The sequence below is a fragment of the Atractosteus spatula genome, chromosome 4 (assembly GCF_055471065.1).
Source record: "Atractosteus spatula isolate fAtrSpa1 chromosome 4, fAtrSpa1.hap1, whole genome shotgun sequence".
Lineage (NCBI taxonomy): Eukaryota > Metazoa > Chordata > Actinopteri > Semionotiformes > Lepisosteidae > Atractosteus > Atractosteus spatula.
Window position 1 is genome coordinate 50,871,035 of NC_142709.1, and position 18,371 is coordinate 50,889,405.

Here is an 18,371-nt window from a genome sequence, read left to right on the forward strand (position 1 = left end):
GCATGCAACTAGTAATTGCAGTTTTGACGGAAATAAAACAAACATTCCTATTAAAGGAAGAGTAATGAAAAAAATCTATTTGCTATTTACAAAGAGATATTTAGACATATTTAGAGACATTTTTGACAGTTGGAAAGCTGCTTTTTTGCCAGAACCTGAGCAATTCTTGACCATCAAATGGCAAATCTTAACATTGATGCCAGTTTTGAATTGTCAAATCAGCATAATTAATTAATTGTGTCAGCAATGTACAGCTCGCTTGCCATTATGGGCAGACAAAGGGATTTTTAACAGCACGTGCAGAGAAAGCCAAACATGCAATGAAAGTCTAATAGGCCAGAAAGAAATTAATTTGAAAAAAGTGATAGAAACTATGCTTAACTGTTGACTGTAATTCCTTATGATATGCTACCCAATGAAAACTCTTCTAGAAAGAAGGAATTCACTTGATTTATTTACTGCAGCATTTTTAGCAGGGCTGACCTATTGTTTTCGCAAGAAAGCTTGCAATCCATGCCACTAATAACATTTTTCACACTTAAGTGTCGGACATTTCGGACAAAAAAGAGGTTGCTAAGAAAACAAAGTTACCGTACATGTTTGGTCACTTCAGCTTTTTTGAATAAATAAATATGGATTTACTCGACACAGACTGTGCTGTTTGTGTTCTTTGCTGTAACAAAATCATGTGTCAAAAGACATTTTCAGACAAAACATGACAACACTTCAAGGATGAAGTGGACAAAGCTGAATCTATCAAAAGGGGCATAACATAGCATGGAAAATAAAGCAGCATCTTTACAGATTTCTGTGTAAGTAAATTTAAAGCTATAGAAGCAAAGTACAAAATTGCACCATGTGTTACGAAACATGGAAAACCATTTATGGATGAGAATATAAAAAGTTGGCTTTTCTTAGTTGTTCTGCTGTCCTGTTTAATGGTTTGTCCAACAAAGAAATTATGTCATGTCTTTTGCCAAACCGCTTTATACCATGCGGTTGTCGCGGGAAGCCGGAGCCTACCCGGCAAGCAACAAGCGCAAGGCAGGGTACACCCTGGACGGGGAGCCAGTCCATCACAGGACAAGTGCAAGCCAATCATACATGGGGACAATTTGGAGGTCACAGTAAAGGCTGAAGGGGTAAATTTGGCCTGGACACCGGGATAACTCCCTACTCTTATCAAAAAATACCCGGGGATCTTTAATGACCATTGAGAGTCAGGACATCGGTTTAACGTCTCATTCAAAAGACAGTGCCCACTACAGTATATTGTCCCCGCCACTATACTTCTGGGGCATTAGGAACCACACAGACCGCAGAGTGGGCGGCCCCCACTGGTCCCACTAACACCACTTCCAGCAGCAACCATAGCTTCCCAGGAGGTCTCCCATTCAGGTACTGACAAGGCTCAACCCTGCTGAGCTTCAGTGGGTAGCCATTTGAGAGCTGCAGTGTAATATGGCTACAAAGATATGATCATTTGTTGAATTAAGGATTTACTGTACCTGTTAGATGGAGAGATGCCTAAGTAAAATCTCAAAACATGTTAACAAGAAACAGACATTAGTTTTAAAAGATTTAAAAGTATTTAGTGTTGCACTTGAAGAGTGCATGGATAGAAGACGTACCATGATTAGCAAATCTTGAGAGATACTGTGATTCAGGTGGAATTCAAGAAGAGCTGTTCTGTCTAAAATCTAAGCATGGGAATACTACAGGGAAAGATATAGCTAAGATGTTTATTTATTATTTTGAGGAATTGACATCAAGCAAATATTTCCTATGATGATTGATGGTGTCCCTGCTATGGTCAGAAAACAGAAGGGATTCGTAAGATCATATTGCAGAATACACTGGCCAGCCCACCATAAATTTTCATTGTATTATTAATCAGAAAATCTTTGTGGCAAAATTTTGAACTATGCACTTATAACATGATGACTACAGTGATGAAAATAGTGAATTTTCTTGTTGCTGGATCTGCCTCAATGCCAGGCAGTTTCAAACTCAGCTTCAGGAGATCGACAGTGCATTAAAGGACATTCTGTTTCACAAAAAAGTTCATTGGATAAGCTGTGGGAGTCCTTTGGTACACTTTGTGTACTGTCTTGATGTAATCAAGATCTTCTTGTCAGAAAAAAGTTCATCACCATGCATTTGTATTTGAGTTCAGCCTCTGCAGACTACAGATCAAACTGTTTAGGTCTTTTCAAATCATGGATGGCATTTCTTACAAATCTTGCCATTTTTCTTGGGGACTTTGACACCTCAACTTTCACTATTTCTAACATCTTAACTTTCAAAACAACTGTTGGAAGTCCTTGGCAGTGAAATGTAATTGTTTGACGAATGCTCTATTTTCATTTTTCAGTATTTGGATCAACATACTTCTGTGAACAGATATTTTCACACACGATGTCAGTTAACAACTGAACTGAACACTTGCGTGTTACTTAAAGTGTCAAGCTATGAGCTTGATATTGGAGAAAAAAGTAAGGGCAAGGATCACACTAAATGATACGATATGCATATTATTTTTTTTAATTTTAGATATGACTACTGTATGTTTTAATACATTTATCAATCAAAATGTAAGTAGAGCTATTATTGATATTAAAAATAAAAATGTCATGCAAATACGTCAAAACAAGTGAATGAGCTAGCTGTTGGCATGACCCCACTGAAAGGTTGCTGACCCCTAATCTACAGTGACAGTAAAGTGAGGAGAAGATACAGTAAAATGAAGATTACAAGGCTTTTATACATCCATCCAATTTCTAACCACTTCCTAACCTCTTCATCAAATACAGAGTCACAGGGGGAGCCAGAGCCTATACCAGCAAACAATGGACACAAAGCAGGATACACCCTGATAGGTCACCAGTCCATCAAAGGGCACACACAGACACAAACATAGACATGCGCACACTCCTTCATAAATTAAATATAATATAATACTAACATTTTTCATAGCCATATCATATACAGCTTTAACTACAAAAACTAAGTACTCATTTACCGTATTGACCTTTAAAAGAGAGAGATGACCTGGAGACCAGGAGGGCAATATTATACAGGAAAGCATTTTACTTGAGAGCTGTTTGTCAAGTTCCTTGCTCAAGGGTACAACTATAGTACCCCACTTGAGATTTGAACCAACCGCTTTCCAGTTACAGTATAAGGCCCTAACTACCTGGCCGTCATCTTCATTCACCTGGCATGTAATTAATGATTTTGTGCAGTACAGTAAACCAATTCTAACCTTCCTGAAGGCCTCAGAAAAAAAGATCTATTTTTTGATGGAACCAACACTAATATCACATGACTTCAAACTGCATGACCTGCCAAGCAGAATTAATCTTAACTAGATGCAACCCAGAAAGACCTTTAATGCCTGATTTCAACCTGCACCTGAGACTGAGTTGAAAGAGCTTGTTTTCACCTTGGAATATGTCTTTAGATGTTCTATCATTCCAATCCACATGCTGTTGATGTCTGAAAATACTTTTTTATTGATGTAGAATTGACAATTTAAATCATTTCTATCTGTAAGTGAAATATTTTGAAAATAGTTTTCTAACATTTATGGAACAGACAACACTTTATTTACACCTTGTGTACAACATGTACAGAGCCCTGCGATGTTAAAAGAACACCACAATCAGCACTGTTCTTTAGTTTTTCTGCCATACTTTAGACCACATGCGATATACTGTATATTCAGCTCTGCATGACACACTAGGCCAAGACAGCAGAAATACATGAGTATTTGTGTGCTCCATTTTGTGCTCTTTTTTTGCTCTGTTCACTCTGTTTGCTCTCTCACATTGTGTATGAATTATTTCTCATTTCCTGAATAATTCAGAATGATTTTTATTTGAGCTTATTACTATGATCAGAGCTCTATACATACATTAAAAAACTATCATTAGTTTAGATGATTTTTTTGTTCAGAAAAGAGTACCTTCTAACTTGGAAGAAAAAAAAATATGATTTGAAACTTTAATGACTCATCAAGCTCTATAGCAACACAACAGATTTAAAAAGATCAATTTTGCTCCTGATTTCAAACTAAAAGTCTCTATCCCTGTCATATGAAGTTAAGAACCTGAGGAAAGTTACAAACGAGAGCAAGGCATTAGGCCATCAGTCACACTTGGTAGTTAGTAGCTAATGGATCCGAAGAACATACCCAGGTGTTACTTGAAAGAAGTCAAAGAAGCAAATGCTACTTGTTGCATTCTGCCACCTCCTTCTGGGTAAAGAAGTGCCTCCTTGAATCAGTTTTAATTGAACTTCCACATGGTAATTGCCATTTTATGAGAATATATCTCAAGAAATTTGACACTTTGTAAATCACAAACACTTGGGCCACCTGCTGGCGCAGTGCATGGGAGTCAGTGCTGCTGCCTCGGAGACTCAGGATGTTGAGCTCAAATCTGACCTCAGGTGCTCATATCTGCACAGCTCACATGTTCTCCTTTGTTTGCGTGGGATTTCTCCAGGTCTTCTAGTTTCCTGCCACAGTCCTGCACATGACATCTCTATTCCTGATCCTCGAGGCTCTTTTCTCCAAACTGTCTCCAAGCCTCCCATTTTGCCACTGCCCTGCTCAGAACAACCATGGGACAAGCGATGGACAAATGGAAGAAGTTGCAACTTACAACTAATTGCTTACAACTCAAGAACCACTACAAAAGTTAAACAAATCTCTAAAATGGTTTTATTGTCTTTAAAAATCACCCATGTTAGATGAAGAGTTAACACTTACATTTCAAACAATGACTTTAACACAGCTGATTCTGTGTTTAATCAGCTCCTATAAATTTAAATCAAAAAGTGTTTTTCATCACCATCATCATTTGAATATTTTACTATATATTGTATATAAAAATACAAATGCTTATATAATATACATATTGTTGGATCATCATGGCAGATTATATTTCTTGTTCTGAAAAGAATGATGTACATAGATAAAGAATTAGATATATGACTATGATTTACAGGTGATTATAGTGGTCTTGAATAAATCACCTCTCACATGAGCAGAATGTAAAAAAGGGCAATACAGCTAAACAATCCACTGACAGAGACAACAGAGATTTTAATGATCAGAAATAGGCATATAAAACAACAAACCTGGCCATAAACCCATTAAGCAGCAAGATTATAGTAGAATTGAAAAGTAATATATCATGTTGTCTTGCAGCCCAGTGAACATTTAGAGATCCTGATGTTTAAAGGCTTTGATTGATATATCATTTCAGACATTAGGTTGGAGGTTAAATTAGTTATTGAACCACCTGCAGGCTGATATCATCTGTTTAACTGTGACTGGACAGCAAGACCGACAATTGCATAAATCATGATATCACTGGTTTTTGTTCAATACATCAAAGTTATGGGTTCCACTTACTCTAAAGACGGATCAGAACAGACACAGGCTAAAACTGTTTACACTTTATGAAGGAAAGCCAGGCAGTCAGTGAACATAACTGACATTCAAATTGTTCCCTGAGTGCAGTACATCAAAAGAGAACAGCACAGCTAGCAGAATTTCAGTATATCAATAAAAATATCAGACCACAAAACACTGAAATTTAAGCCTTCATAAAAGCTGCATGATTACAGGTTTTTAAGAAAACTTAAATACGTTTCCAGATATAAGTATAACATATAAATTACTGTCAATCAATAGTCATTATGCCTTATCGATAAAGACAATTTAATCATTATAGATTCTTTACTGAGCAGTAGGTGAGGCAGATACATATTTTTGTTTTTCTTCTTTAACTTGTATAACACTGAAGTGATTTCACGTGTAAAGGCACCTATATTAGGTATCTTAATATTGTGTGTCCAGCTACAGTGTTATGCATCAAAACTAAATAATTAGAAAATTACAACCATACTTTCTGATTGAATTAAAAAAAACAAAACACTCCCTTTCTGTTAAGAATGGAAGAAATGTGCAGTATAACCAAATTAGTTTAAGGGTATAGTTGCCAATATTGAAGTTAAAATAAAAAAAAAAACTGTTACTCTTGTAATCAGACAATTTATGTCTTACTGATTTTCTGAATTAGGAGGATTTGTTAATTATTCACAACAGTTTAGTTTAATTTAGTGGTTAAAATGTGTGATTTACTAGAAGTTTTCTCATGGGTAATGCAGTAGTATGCAAATAGTTTCTGATGTATAGGAACAAATAAAGTTTTTTTCCATGCTGAAAAGTAAAGAGAAGAAACATTTTTCGGCTGTTGAGCTTTCTTTTTGTTCTGAAGTCTGAAAGTTGAAGAAGGCTGAACAGCCGATACATTTGTTTCTTCCCCATTTTCAGTATCGAATCAGGCTGTACTTGTTCACTTGTTCATTTTCAGCCAATACGCAGCTCCCTACTTTATATTCTCAGATACTTTATGTATGATTCATAAGAAATGAAATCTCTTTTATATTAGCATACTCAGAACCTTCAGCTTATTTCCTGCGGGTATTTAAATGATATAGCTTGTATGAATGTTAAAAGGAAGCTGGAAGATTCACGCTTTTGTAGGACAATGTCACTATAATTTCTGAACAGGTTTAATTTGGAATTCAATTGGATAACATTCCCATCATTAATGCCCAACACACACACACAGAAATTGTGTTTCTTCTACAAGTGTTAAATAAGCAAAGGAATCAGTGAGAGAACTTAAATGTATATATGCCACAGATTTATCTTAATTTTTTTTTTCAATATGATCATCTTGTAACCTGTTTGGTAACACAAACAAGTCGTCTTCAAGAGACAGTTTTGCATTCTACATTCAACCAATTAGCTCCTGCTGTTCTGTTGGCTTTGTTGGGTTTTCTCCACTGTTTCCTGCAGGCAGTCGGCCATGCCAGAAGTCCCTGGCTACAGTTTGCAATGGCAAGGGCAAAGCTAAAGGGCAAATAATTCATTTCAAAACATACTAATTTATCTAAATCTGTAATAACAAGGTAATCACATCAGTTCTCCTGACTAATAACCATGTTATTAAAAAAGTTGTTTGTGATTAAGAAGATGCCAGTAAGCTATACTTTAACTGCTGTGTCAGAATGAGAAATAATGAGGTATTTTAAAAACAATACATAAATAATAAGAAAATATTTCCAGAGTAAAATGTTTTATAATTTTGTAAGAATTGCATCTAAATCTCAGTGCACGTTGCTGTAAAGTTGCTGTAAAGTAAGCACAGCATAGAGAGCAAAATGAAACTATCTTCATTATGTCTTATCAATGACCATTAATTATGAAAAGACATAAAACATATAATGTATATTGTGTGAACCAAAATGGTGTTTGTAGGCATTAAATAAATAAATTTAAAAAATATAACTTTTTAAAATGACTGCGTGGATTTATGTACTATTACAAATAATGAAAACCTTCTTGAATTCAATCTGTAACTTTCAAACTTATAACAAATTGCAGGCAGCTGCTGCTGCACTTTGGAAAATGTGGTTTTATCTAATTCATTATCTCATTAATAAATTACATTGGATTAAATAACCCTTGTATAAATAAATACATTTTGTTTCAGAAAACTGAAAGCATTATTCTTTATATTTTACATGGTAATCATAGAAATGTCAAAGATAAAAAAACATTGACATACATACTTTTTTTTCAAATGGTAATAACACACCAAACATGTCAATCATTCAGAAAAGGGAATTTTTATAAACGATATAACATGAGCAGAAAAAAACTTTAAAAGAAAATGGTAGCTTGTTTGGAGAATGACTGATACAAAGGTCTTTGCAAATGAATGGTCAGTAGGTCTTAAATAATGATTTTTCAAAGACAGTCTAATGCATTTGTACTCCAGTTAAGTAAAGTACTATTCTACTATCGTTCTATGTTCTGTTTTGTAAATCTTTCACAATTTGTTTGGGGTTGACCTAATGGGCAGCATCCAAATCTGATAAACATGGCATTTACTGACACAAGCTGTACAAGCAAACCAGGTGCTAGAAAACTGAATTTCCCTCTAAAATTAGTATTATTGTTTCATGTAAACAAATTGCATTAAAAAAATAACTAAATAATGTCATACTGTGATTGAACTACTTCTCCAAGAAACCTTTACAATGCTCTCCAGCATATTACCCACAGTATCTGTGCTCTTATGTTATTCTTTACTTTTTGAAGCTTAGTCCAGAGAGCACTTCAGACAGGAAGGGAGCCCTGAAACTGATTCTGATTTCCATCAATGACACGAGCAAGTGATGGGTTGCTGATATGAAGCGCCCACACACACACCCTCTCCCCTCTCATTTTTAATGTGGCATTTTAGTTGAGCCTTATGGGCTTTTTTCAAAGTGATACAATCAGGACACATGGTTTTCTTCTGTTAAAATAAAACTATAATATACAGTATAGTGTGGAGCAATGATAGCAAGGCAGCAACATGTTGTAGTGGTTAGGGCTCTGGACTCCAGATGAAAAGGTCAACCAATTACTGCACTAGGCCTAGATCAGAGCTAGTGACATGTAGATAGTGTTCCAAGTATCTGTAAAGCTTTGCCAGTAAGATACGAATTGGCAAATCTGAGGAGACTGTGGAAAAAGTACAGGAGAACCTAGATTCTTCAAACAGAGACAGTTCATATGTTAGTATTAACTATTTACTAATCTTGCGGACATGGATAATAATAATTTACAATAATGCTTGGTAATTATTATTTTAATATACTTTATATTATAATAGAATAAAGCATATATAATTATTATATACTATATAATGCTTGGTTTTAGTGTAACTTCTTTGCAGCCTTTTTAATGAAGTAAAACATTTATTTTTTCCTTTGTTGTTACCAGAAAATCCACCTTTGCTTCTTACAACTTCCTAAAAATCCAAATGGCCCTGGAAATAAGATATATTTCAGAAAATATGTTTCCATATCAAAATTGTGTCTGTTTTCAAAATAATATCCCCTCAAATACTAGAAATCTGAAAATTACTTCAGACCTCATGATATTGAGGTAGGAAAACAATTATGAGCTGCAAAACACCATGAGAACAGAACACTATGGTCTCTTGAGTATCCTGAGTGGCTAGTTAGGCAACAGCTCCATCATCTTCATTTCAGGATTTACCCTGTATTTGGATACTTCATTTCCTTTGATATCTACCGAGAAAGGAAGAAATGGTGGAGTTATATTCTTGCAAGCAGCACATGTCTAAGAAAAACTAACAGGCAACAATGTATCTATATCCTTTCTACTAAATATTAAGAAAGCAAATGAGGAAATTGTTTTGTTTCTAAAAACAATTTAGTCTGCACTGATTACACCATGAAAAAAAAGTATTTGCATGTTCATGTTTGTCCTATTTTCACTGATATTATATCGTATTTTTTTGATAAAATAGTTTATTAGCTGCTGGTTTGTAATAATAAACTTTTTACATAGTCCCTTTAAAAGTAGTTTCTCAAAGCACTTTACAGTAAGAAGAAAATGTTAACAAGACAAGGAGACAACACAATTAACACAATAAAAAACAGGAGTTTAGAATGCAGTAGAGGATGCAAGGAGCAGGCATCGACACTAATTAAACAAAAGCCTCTCTGAAGAAGAAGGGATGGAGTTTAGATATGAAAGTGCTCAGGGAAGGTGTTTCTCTGATATCCTTGAGGATAGAATTCCAGAGTTACAGGGTATAGTAGGAGAGTAGGAGAAGGCCCTGTCATCCATAGAATGTAAATGTGTTTTGGGACAAACAGGAGACCAGAATTAGATGAGCGAAGGCTGAGAGGTGGGGAGTAGGAAGATAAGTCAAACAGGTACTCAGGTCATGTCATAAAGTCATGAAGTGCTGTATAGGTGAGAGAAAGGATTTTGAGAAGTTGACACAAAACCTGATAGGAAGCTAGTGAAAGGACTCGAGGATTCTCAGGATTTTGCCTGAGGAATTCTGGACATACTGAAGTGTGTTCAGTGTGGTTTTGGATACCCCAGTGAGTAGATTGTTGCAGTAATTAATTCTAGAAAAGACAAATGTGTTAACCAGCTTTTCAGCTACAGTCAGAGGCAATATAGGATGCAATCTGGTGATATTTCTGAGATGGAAGTATGATATTTTTTAAAACATTTTGCACTTGTGGGTCAAATGTCATGCTTGGATCAAAAATCACTCCCAAGTTCTTCACTTTAGATCGAAATATAAGCACAGTGTTATCCACGGTAAGTAAGATAAGAGAGATCAAGATTTTAAGAGGAGTGTCAGGAAGATGTCATGGTTAACAATTTCAAAAGGTGCACTGAGATCTAGGAGAATAAGGATAGATAGAGAATCGGAATCAGAAGCCATAAGATTATTAGTGACTTTATCAATGGCAGCTTCAGTATTGTGAAATTGTCTGAAACCAGATTGGAAGGGTTTGAAGGGGTTTTTTGCAATGAGATGGTTGTTTAATTAAATTGGAACAACATGTTCCACTATTTTTGCCAAAAAAGTTAGGTTGGATATAGGACAAAAATTGTTTAGATTGTCCAGAGCCATGTTTGTCTGTTTTTGTTTTTGTTTTTTTGGCATGGGGTAACTGTTGGTACTACTCCAGTGCTCAAGGACTCATTTATTATGTTAATGACAATAGGGCAGAGGGCAGTAAAACAGAATTGAAATAAAGTACTTAGAATGGAATCTAATAAACAGGTGATTAATTTCATACGTGATAACAATTTACAGTACTAAGGCATGCAGCATCAAGCTGAGAGAAACTAGAAAGAAGAGAACCAGCAAAATTAGATACACAGGGAGCAGGCATGGTAGTAACATGTATTGTAGAGAGAATGTGATGCCAGATTTAAGACAGACATGCAAGTATATCTGTTTATATCTGTTTACATGCATATCAAGTATATTGTGATATCCACATACAGATATATAAACAAGAAAGACATCTATGTATACATACAGTAAATGAGTTGGTGGCTTATATAACTTCAAGTTTTGTTACAACTCACCCAAAGTAATAGTCTTATCCTGCTCATATTTGTTCTATAACTTTGAAACTTGTGTAAAGGTACAGTATGATTGGTGTGACATTTAACTGGTTTTAAACACAATTGCAAAACAGTATATTTACTGCACTTACCATGTTTGCTGCTCTGTCACACAGTGCACCTTTTTAATATTGCTTACATGTGGCTCTTGATCTCTGTTGCTCTGGAGAGTTCAGAAATATTGGGCAAAGGCGCTAGCAGCTGTCACTTCACATCTCCCTGCTTTCAGACTTTCTCCTTTTCCACCAGGCTACAGAGCCTGTGTTAACTAAGTAAATTTAATCTCCTTTGCAATTTCACCTGTGCTAGAATATTTTTTCTGAAATATTTTGAATCATTGTTTTATTCCCATTATATGCTAATTTATAATAGTCAAAGCCCTTCCTACACAATTCACTCCTGCGCCCCCACACTTACGTAGGAGAATTACAAACATCACATCTATCCTCCTGCATTTGTGTCAGGATGATTGTACCTTTATATCAATGTTGTTTTCTGTATTTAGAGTCAAATACAATCTATTTTTCCCATGGATTAATGAATATTTAAAATTAAATGTTTTTTTCTGCCTCAATTGGAATGGAGCATGTATTTTTAAGATAAAATTCTAATAAAATACAGGGAAGGAAATAACTGAACCTTACATAAAATGTTTTCTCTTTATTCTGCCGCACAGCCCCGAAGATGGAGTAAAGCTCAGGCCCAGACCTAGAACAAACAAATATTTATTAACAAAAAATAATAAAACACCCAGTGGTTACACTATAGGTAAATGTGTGCTCCAGAGATTTATTTACTATTGAACAAGATAAATCCACAATTCTGTACCAGTAATTTAAATACTTAAGAAAAAATGAATCCTGCCAATGAATAAATCTCTAAAAATATGCCCACCTGATGCCCCAAGTGAATGGAAAGCAGTTTCCCTATTCTAACAATGTGTCACTAAAATAGGACAGAATGTTTCTAGCCTGAGGATTCCACAGTGTTCGAAATAATAATTTCCTAAAATAAATAAGACAGCAAACTCATTCCCAGTCTGGTTAAACAAAGAGGATCTCTTGCATGGCTTGGCTTTGGAGAAAGAGGAGGATGATAAATGCTTAAGCTGATTTTACTTCTTTGTTTCCATTTGACTCAACTCTCTGTCCTGTATCCTCCCTTTCTGCTCTTGTATTTATGCTGTAGCCCATGCCTATGGAGTCTGCCTTAATGGCTGGTCCCTAAAATGGCTGGTCACTGTTGAATGTTGATTCTTATATGTTTTGGTCCTAATGATTTACTGTGGAGTTCATTAACCTGAATAAATCATTAGAACTCCCTTTGAGCATCTTTGTTAACTTAATTTGATTGGTTTTTTTTAAATATTATTTCATAAACTCACTTCAAAACAATAACCATTACAAATAAACTTGTGATAACAGAAATCAAATCATGAGCATAGACCATTATGTTTTTTTATCCTTTTTTCCCCTCAATTATTTTTATGTGCCTTTAATTGTACTTCCAATACTATTCGAATCATACAAATCTACAGATAACTCCTCAATTTTAATACCAGTCCAACAAGAGATTTCTGAAAAAGAACAGGCAAGGGCTAACCCCTGTTGAGTAATACTGTGGCTATTGTAGTCTCAGTATTTCAGTTGATCCTACTCTTATGAAGTGCCTCCCTAAAAAGAAGAAGGAACTCTCATACTAGTCAAGAAACAGAAAAATAGACATTTAAATATTGTCAGGTACAGACTATTTTACACAGATACAGCCAACTAGAACGCAAGTCAAAACTGGCTTAACTGGAAAGCATGCCAAATTCAACCTTTCACTGCTCTAAGAAGATTGATAGGAGGGACTTTTGTTGCATTAGATGTTACTGAACTGGTAGCTTCACATAATCTTTTTTTCTTAGTCTAATAATCATGTTACATAAACATAAAAATTCATAGCCTAGCTAGCATTTTAATATGTAACATTGCATTTTTGTTTCTAAAAAGGGAATTACATACCATGAATGGAGGCCGGATAGGGTCTCGGTTTTCAATGTTACTTGTTTCATGGAAATTCTTGGAAACCATGAAATTCATGGAGTGACAAATAACTAATCAAAACAACTGAAATTGTTAATTAATATATTTTATCATTTGTTTTGTTTATTATTCATTATTTTGTTTTGCATTTCTTAATTAATGTACCTCAGCTGTGTGTGGTTGTCAGATAAATCGGTATAGTAATAAATGTGACAAGTAATAGGTTTATTCCATGCTGAAAAAAAGAAGAAAGAGAACACAACGTTTCGGCCGTGGAGCCTTCTTCATGTGTGAGAGAGACAGGGCAGTAGGCAAAGGTAAAGTAGCGGGAGAACAAAGGTTGGGAGGGAGGAGGAGTGAGAGGCGGGAGCAGGGGACAGAAAGAGAGGCCAATCAAGAGGTGTGAAGTCAGAATGGGTGCAGAGAGGTGTGAAATGAAACTTCCAATGAATGGAGAAAATTTAAAAGAACAGTAGTCTGTCGTTAAGGGAAGGGAGAAGGTGTGATCCTAGCTGCAGAATAATTTTAGTTTCATTGGTCTTTCTGATGTATGAGTTCGGAAAACCGTCTTTGAGAACACAGACCGAGAGATTAGAGTGGTCGTGGCCGTCAGAGGTGAAATGAGAAACAATGGGCTTGGAGAGATCTTTAATCTTTACAGCCCTGACGTGTTCTCTGAAACGGTCTCCCTGCAAATCACCTGCAAATACACAGCCACCACCACACTCATTCAAGGCCCCTCAGGACAATTCCGGATCACCCAGACAGCATCTTGTACCTCCAGCAACCTTATTTACTGTATCTCTTGCAGTAAATGCCCAGCCATCTACATTGGAGAAACAGGAAGGAGACTCGGAGACCGTTTCAGAGAACACGTCAGGGCTGTAAAGATTAAAGATCTCTCCAAGCCCATTGTTTCTCATTTCACCTCTGATGGCCACGACCACTCTAATCTCTCGGTCTGTGTTCTCAAAGACGGTTTTCCGAACTCATACATCAGAAAGACCAACGAAACTAAAATTATTCTGCAGCTAGGATCACACCTTCTCCCTTCCCTTAATGACAGACTACTGTTCTTTTAAATTTTCTCCATTCATTGGAAGTTTCATTTCACACCTCTCTGCACCCATTCTGACTTCACACCTCTTGATTGGCCTCTCTTTCTGTCCCCTGCTCCCGCCTCTCACTCCTCCTCCCTCCCAACCTTTGTTCTCCCGCTACTTTACCTTTGCCTACTGCCCTGTCTCTCTCACACCTGAAGAAGGCTCCAAGGCCGAAACGTTGTGTTCTCTTTCTTCTTTTTTTCAGCATGGAATAAACCTATTACTTGTTCCTTTGCAGCCTACGCATGCTGACGCAGCTACCCACCTGTAGTAATAAATGTGTTAATGATACCAGATGCATACAAGTGACAATTTCATTAAAAACAATGATTACATTGTTGAGACAGGATGTTGTTACCACATTACTACCACTACTCCAAACGTAACAATGCAATATAATTATATAATTAATAGGATTATTGTTTTTTTACATAACACTCTCATGGACTATCTCACTATAATGAATGTACCCTTTCATATCAAGTAATTACTGTACATTTTAATTCCCTTTAATTTATAGCATTCCTCTAGATACTGTATCAGCACAGACTTTTTAATTTTTTATTTTTTAGGTTATGAAAATAACTATTTTAAAAAATATATAGATATAAAAAAAAGAAGTCCTGCAAAGTTGGGCGGGTGGAGGTGGAATAAGAAAAAAACAAGATTTTTAATCTGTTAGTTTCTCCTTTTTAAAGTGTATAGAGGTTTAGTACATCCCTAACAGAATCAAATCAATTCAGATTTTCCTCTGCACGCTGTAACAGGAGCCGGTCCAGGCTTCCGCGAAGCGTAGTTTAAGACCCTATGCAGACGGTATAATCTGGAAGTAATTGGAGAAGGACAACAAGGAAAGGACGTAGAGGATCAGGATGGGTTGACAGACAGGGGGGCGTGATGAAGGTGTTCCGGTGCTCGGGGGGCATGACAAGGCCGAACAGATCAAAACAGTCCAAAACGGGGAAACCGGGACGCAGTCCAAATTTCAAAACCGGGGGATGCATCAATTCATTTCAATTTAATTCAATTTATTTTTATATAGCGCTTTTCACAACAAGGTTGCCCATAGGCGCTTAACAATGCAAGTAAAGACAAGACTAGACAAACACAGTTAAAATCCGGAACGGGATCCGGAACAGGGACAGGGAACACTTCGGCGATCTTCGACAGGGCTTAATAGCTTATATGTTTTTACTGTAGAAATGTATGATTTTGAACATTCCAGGTACAGTGTAAGGCATTTCAGATTTGTTGTATTGCTTCACTTAAGCTTTGGTCAGTAAACCATCACAGATTGATGACGAGTATTTCTGAATTTTCAGAAAGGCTCCCAACTGCACAGGAATGTGCATGTAAGCAGTTCATCTCTACAGAAACAGTCATCTGTGTGGAAATACACCTGGTGCTTAGTTTAGATAAATGATAATACTCTGTAGACAAAGAAATGTTGTAATGAATTCTTTTTTGCTGTTTATGTGGTGCATTCTTGCGAACAAGACAAAATATACTTCAATTTATTCAGAATATTGCAAATAAAATGAAGTGGCAAATATGATCAAAGAGCATCCTGCAGGCACATAAACAACAACTAGGTCATTCCACAGCATATTATACACATCCTAAGCATCAGGGAATCACTCAAGACAGGCACAAATATAAAACTAAGACAATAATCCCAAGATAATTATAATTTTTTAAAGTACTGAAAATTCTCCAAAATTATGAAATGCCTCAGAAAATATTAAATCTAAATGAAGCCTAGTATTAACTTTTGACAGTCAACTTTCAAAGATAATATTTGTCTACCTTTTATTGTGGACTACAGATATTTTATTGTTTTAACGGTAAGTACTTGCATAATGATGTTCTTTCTACAGTAGCGAGACTTCAAAATCCCCTCCATAACCACAGTTCTCTCTGTTCACATTCATGCATCTCTCTGTAAGGCTAGAACACTGCACAAATTTTCCAGGCTGCTTTTCAAAATCTTAAATATCCAGTGTACAGTTATAAATCTTTATTTTACATATACATTTGCTTAATGGGCAACTGTGTTTACATTTATTAAATTTATTAGTTAATGTTGTCTGTTGAACAGAAAATGAGGACGTTTCTGTTGTAATAGTTAAAGTCTCTTGGGAGTTTAGATTAAGTGGCTTTTCCCCCTAATTTAATTAATTCCATTATCACTATAGAGATGAGGATTTTTTTATTATAAAAATTAAAAGTATGAACTGATTTTAATTACTTCATGAGGGTAAAAATAGCTGAGCAGTGGGAGTTGAAGTGGGAATATTCGTTGTGTAAAACTACTGAGCCAAATGTAGAATTTATTTTATTATTACATACATTCTATACAACAGTGTTTTTGTAACATACACCTACCTATAGTGGAAAAAGATGAGGAATTTCACATTAATGTCCTAAAATGGATGCTCAAATACACTGGTGGATGATCCCACTAACCTGCAGTTCAGCCTGAACATTTTCAGTACATCTAGCCAGTCCATTTTGACTGTTCCAAAGAATAACAAAGTGAGGAACATATTCTGTAGAGGCTGGATTCATATAGCATATATACAGTAGTACAAATTATGACCTGACTATAAGGGAACAAAGACATATAATATGTTTAATTTTTTTACTACTCCAATAGATTACAAAAGACCGACATAGTGTCACAATAAACATAAAGCTAAATCAACATAACTTTTCATAATATGTACAAATGAAATATATTTTATAGATTATTGTCAGTTGCAGTCAGCCAAACACCCAGGGCAGTGTGCTACCCAGAGCCAGCCCTAAGGCCCAGACATCAGAAGGACTACCCAGTCATGGAAAGAACAGCCCACTGAACTCAGATCAACACCCAGACATCATCAAGATAGAAAGAGACAGAAATCTCACAAACGTAAGAGAAAGAGCAAGAAAAAAAATTAAAAAGAAAAAAAAGCCTTCTCCTTAGCAATTGTAAAGAGTTCTGAATGCAGATAGATTTTAAAATGAAAAATACACTCTTGCTCCCTCCTGCTCTTTCAAGCAGACTACATTTTCAACCTCTAAGATCTTCTAAGATCTTCTTTTTCTCATCAACCAAAGCAATGAACATTTACGTTATGATGCATAGAGATAACAAATATAATATTTCAAAAACTCAAATGTTTTTATTAAAAAAATTAAATAGTTTTTTTCAACCACATTACATCTGCGTTATAGCTCCATATATACTGTATGCAGCTGGACCAGAACTCCCGCTTAGGAAGAATATGATATTAATAGCTAGAAGAGAAAAGTGTACTAAACCCTTGAGGTTGCATTAAAAGTTATGACCTTAAAACACACTGAAACACATCAAATAACATTAAAATGTGTGACTGTATATGCTAAAGGGAGTCATTAAGAATAAGAGGAATAAACAAAGATTTCAATAGCCTGGTGAGCAAGATTGAAATCAGATTGATGTAAAGTAGATGAATCAGCTATGAGAGAAACTAAAAATATAGCTGGAGAGTCCTTAAGGAGCATAAATCCATATCAGGTTCAAACCTTAAAAGCAGAAAAACCTAAATTAATTGCTGGACACAACAGCTGAACTCAAGGGACCCCAAGCTTTCACATTCCACATTCATCTGATGCAGTGACAAACAAAAGACACTATAACAGGGGAAAGAAAACCTGTACTTTTTGCACATTTATAAGCATTTAATTTTATTTATTTTTTTCAGTAACAAGCATAGATTATATAATAGTTCCAAAAGGTTCAGACCCACCTTCGGGCAAAAATAAGCTAACTGCGCTAATTTGACAGTTCCTGTGGAAAAACAGGAAAGCTGTTTTAAAGTGTCACCAAACCAGAGTTTTATGTTATGTAATTTAATTTTTCCATTTAGTGTAATCACTTAAAATAATAATTGCATTAGCTGTGCAGCATTGCAGTCATTTACTTTAAAACAATGGCAGTTAAGAGTGCAGTATAAAAATAGAACAGTTTTTGCTGTATTTTCCCAAGTATTATTCACACACATTTTATAATGGGTGAAGTGCTGAGTAAACTTTCAAGATGGTAAATTAAGTCAGAATTTCACATAAATGGAGGATCAATGGAAATCTTTATCGATGTTTTGATGTGTGCTATTTTTGGTCAAGAACTGCTTCTACTTCCATTTTTTTCCTGGTCTGCCTGATGTTTGGAATCTA